The 4811-nt window shown below is 39.0% G+C and overlaps 1 long non-coding RNA gene across 1 annotated transcript in view; it reads right to left on the reverse strand.

The window, feature by feature from the left end:
• Positions 1-1453, reverse strand: part of LOC122180010 — an 18461-nt gene extending 17008 nt beyond the window's left edge. The window contains exon 1 of the long non-coding RNA XR_006178896.1: positions 1307-1453. This is a non-coding gene — a long non-coding RNA (uncharacterized LOC122180010). The remainder of the gene's footprint in view (positions 1-1306) is intronic.
• Between the last annotated feature and the right edge of the window lie 3358 nt (positions 1454-4811).

The following is a 4811-nucleotide window of genomic DNA, read 5'->3' on the forward strand; positions in this document are numbered from 1 at the left end:
AAAAAAAAAAAAAAGTAGATGAAAGTATGGTGTTGATACTTCAATTAGTAACAAATCAAGCTTCCTACCATGTCAGAGTTTATCAACAAAGTGGCATACTGAATTAATAGTCACGAGATAGCAATGCACAGCTCAAGAAAAAACAGAAAGGTAATTCTATTTCCTTCACATCACCAGAAAGTCTATAAGAATTGGTAAGGACCCGGTGGCAGCAGACCACCAGGCATACTAGTTTGTCAAGGAACAAAGCTCTCATAGTATGATGGGCAAAAAAAAGCATGAAATTCTTATATAGAATGTTTTAGTCTTCAAAAAAGGCAGGCATCTGATCAAACTTCTAACTATTAATTAGTTGTCAAGCAATTTCACTACTTCTACTATATTCAGATCATATTATGACTAATTTCAGCCTAATACCATCTGCAAGGCAGCCTGAATACTTCACTTCCATTCTGGCCTGTACAGCAACAGATTACTCATTAAACAGCGTAATGATCTGCAAAGAATATTGTGGAAAACCAACTGTAGTACTGGTTCATTGGAGGTCATTAGAGAATGACATTTGCTTCTGCATATGCATTGAAATCAGCTGGGTTGCTAACACTAGCCAAAGATCTGGTTTTGTGTGTATGGGCTAATCTCTCCTTAATCACTCCCACATAGATTAAAGTTTGTATTTAGTTTTCACAGTAGAAGTAAAAGAGAAGCTATCACTGGTAATAACAATTCTACTCACATACTGGATCACGTTCATTCCTGAAATAATTTCAGTTGAAGTTGTTCAGACTAATATATGCAATAATTTAATCCACTAGATTTGCCCATTGCATTCTATCTTGGGTCGTCCTTATATTCTCACTAGCCAGCAATAGATGTAACACACTGTAAGGAAAAGAGTTGCTAATAGCAGTGATGTTACCCAAGTGAAAACACATGCTAACTAAATTATAATACGTGCAAGAAAGTATGTTGACAACTGCAACAATTAACATAGTAACCTGGCATTCTTGTATTGCCATGTCTGACAGTACAAAGCATAAGAAGCAACTAGAAATCTAAAGGAAAACTGAAGATGCCACCCCTGAAGAGAAAATCTACAGAACAATCCACATCATTTTACATTAAAAGCGCATAAAAATACATAGAAAATTCCATCAGTTACCTCATATCAACACTTTTTCTCATATGCAATGAGAAAAATACTCAAACCTCACCTCATCCATCCGAATACAGCTGAGTAAGAACTCTGATCTGAAGGATGAATGAACTTTTGAACAAGTCATTGGAGAAAGGCAGAAAAACTTACCGTGACACAAAAGATAAACTGCCACTCCATGCACATCTCTCACTGCCCTGTTCTACCCTAAACTAAAAATTTTGTGAAAATAATCTTAGAGTTACAATCTAAGCTAAAAAGAAACATCATATTGTGCAGGAATTTCGCTCACAAACTCCTCTCATTGCTCTTAAGTAAATTTTAGATACTTGGCTGTCCTGATTGCCAGCAGCAAATTTTCTTTAGGTTACCATACATCAGACCATTATGAGGCAAAACCACTTCCAGTTTGTCAACACATTTCCTGCAGTAAAAGCTACAGAGGAACCAAATAGTTATGCAAGTCATCCTGTGCATCAAGTGTCCTCATAAGAATTACTTTTGTGGAGTCAAAGAACACACGCTAAACTGAGCTCATCCAGGCAATAGACATCACATCCTACCACAGTTTATTTGCACTGTTTTCATGAAGCAATGGTGTTATGTCTGACTAGTCAGCTCTTTGGCAACCTGCAAACAAACTGCAGAATCAAGGTGGGGGTTACACTCAATAACCCTTTTCTAGCATAAGTGTAGCACAGCTAAGAGATGCTGACTTTCCAGGACAATACGATTTTCCCCATTCCCTCTCCCTGTCAGCTTCCCATTGTGCTATTGCTGATTATTACTCTCTACCTCACAGAATGAAACATTCTAGGAGATTCCTTTATTTCTATGAAGTCACATTTACTCCCCCCCCAGTTCTCCCTGGTCAAGGCTTTTTTTTTTTGCTTTTTTTTTTTTTTCTTCTACAGTAGGTCAACACATAAAAGAAACAGGTTCTATCCACTCAGAAAAAAATAGAAACATGCTGAAATATTTCTTCTCCTCCTAGTAATCTATAAGCAAAGCTATAGATTCTAGTTTACTTTTACACTAAGTCTGTTCACATTTGAAACAACAAAGACTGCAACACTTACATGCTGCTTGAGTTCTCAAACCATTGCCTCTGCCTTGTAACTCTGGCAAACTTTGCAGTGGTAGCTGCAGACTACAGAGTTGTTCTCACTTCCACTGTCATAACAAAAGCATCTGCTAGTGCTGATACGCAGAAAAACAAACTCTGGATTCAGGACACAGCAGTAGAGAAGCAAACAATAGTACTCATTGTCTGCTTTAAGCATTTACAAAATAAAGATCTAGTTCGAACCTTCCTGATATAAGTAGGGACAATTTCCACTCGATCAGGCTGCCCAGGGCCACATCCAATCTGGCCTTGAACACCTCCAGGGATGGGACAGCCATAGCTTTTTTAAGCAGCCTGTCCCAGTGCTTCACCAGTTTCTGAGAAAAGATTTTCCTCCTAACACCTAACCTAGATCTACTTTCATAGAACCAGAGAACCACAGAATCACAGAATGGCCTGGATAGAAAAGGACCACAATGATCATCCTGTTTCAACCGCCTGCTGTGTGCAGGGTCGCCAACTACCAGACCAGGCTGCCCAGAGCCACATCCAGCCTGGCCTTGAATGCCTCCAGGGATGGGGCATCCACAGCCTCCTTTGGCAACCTGTTCCAGTGTGTCACCACCTTCTGAGTGAAAGACTTCCTCCTAATATCTAACCTAAACCTCCCGTCTCAGCTTAAAACCATTCCTTTTCTTTAGTTTAAAGCCATTACCCCTTTCTCCTATCATTATTCTCCCTGATAAAGTGGACAGATTTCCAGTAAGCCTCCTTTAGGTACTCGAAGACTGCTATAAGGTCTCCCCAGTGCTTTCTCTTCTTCAGGCTGAACAACCCCAACTGTCTCTCTAGGAGAAGTGTTCTGATCATCTAAATCTGTAAATTCATAGCAGCTGGTGATGTATATCCATGCTCAGAACACCTTTTCTGTTATTGAAAACAAGGATGAGATTTTTTCCATAAAAATAAATCATATCATACTTCTGTCCTCTTTTGAAGGCACAGATATTTAATCTCTGTTGATCTATTCAGCCAACCCTTCCTTTGTTGGCATTTGCTCAGCACGTGCACTTGGGTACACAAGTGCTTGTTATATTCACTTAGATTTCTATTACTTGTACTGAAGTGCTTTTTACAAACACAGCAGTGTCTCTTGTGGTTTTAATCAAAGACATTTGCATGGCATGACCCACTTAGATCTGCAGCTAATGCTGTGAACTACTTTATTTTTTCAACTATCCAGGCTATGCAATTACTGAATGGCAAGCTCATCTATATCACTAAACACCTGCCAAGAGGAATCCTGCAAAATCATCATCTTTCAAGACATTTAAGCTGGGCTGAAGAAAGCAATAGTAAGTAGGTAGCATGAAACTGGGTGAAAAACATACATCAACATTTCCACCTGTAATCTCTCTGGCACATGGATTGTTGCTGAAGTTTAAATTCTGAGATTCACCATCTTAGCATTTATTTGCTTCTAACATGGATCTGCTCAAATCTTGCCTAGGGAATGGCACCTAATGCTAACTGTCCTCATATCTCTTTAAGATATGCACAAACAGTAAAACCATAGAAGAGTGAAACAACTTCCAAAAGGGATTCCAGGTCATTGAGTCTGACTGGAAGTAGCACCAACCATACCTGGCCATATTAGTCATTCCAAAGTCTATTCACAGAAACAGTGTTGCCTGATTGCAAGACGGCTTGTCAAATCTTGGTAAACTTAGCATAATCACAACCCATCAGCAGAACAAAGCAAATGAAGTGCAAATACTAGAAGATGAAACAATTACTTTTTGTTGAACACAGAGGAACAGTAATTACAGTCTGATTTTCTTTCCTTTTTAATAGCTTTTTGTCATCTACTTCCACTATGTGTGCCTTTGCTGGGGAGACTGTATGATTAAAATTAATCTACTTCTGGTCCACAAGGTCTTTTCAGTAATGTATTATTGGAAACTCTCATTTTGATGATTTATTAATCTAATGTATCACTATAGAACTGCCATGTCATACAGTTCTGCTCTTTCTTACTGTCAAGTACTTTGGTGACAGTCTTCGTGAACGTGCTTCTGGCCAGCAGTCATTTCTAGAAATATGTTCAAGGCAATAAATAAGAAGATGAGATAAGGAACATCTTCTCGTGAAAAAAAATAAAGCTGGTGCCAAAAACAGTATTTAGACACTACCTCTAGTGCAGTATTTCCTTTGCTGGCTCTGGGAAGCTAATGGAAGCTTTAGGATTAAGACTAATCAAGAAAGATGGTCACCATGTTGTTACAGACAAGGTGGTCTAACACTGTATTCCTCATCTCCTTTCTGTTATCCCCCTCTTTGCTACAAGTGCAGAGTACACTTTTCTCATCAAGGGCTTACTCCTGGCAACTCAGGACAGCTGTTCCTAGTCTCTGCTACATTGCAGCATGCCTCTGCTTCAGAAGTGAGTGCCTGGAACTCTGTCCATTGCTTTTGCATCTACCATCTGGTCTAAGAGATTTTGCTTTTTCATGTAAATCTCGCCTCTTTCATTCTGCAGCAGAAATTTAAAACAAAGAAAGAAAATGGTAAGATGAGGCATGATTTGCA

Source organism: Lagopus leucura, unplaced genomic scaffold, assembly GCF_019238085.1.
Source record: "Lagopus leucura isolate 7727_CA_CO unplaced genomic scaffold, USGS_WTPT01 Super-Scaffold_100004, whole genome shotgun sequence".
Classification (NCBI taxonomy): domain Eukaryota; kingdom Metazoa; phylum Chordata; class Aves; order Galliformes; family Phasianidae; genus Lagopus; species Lagopus leucura.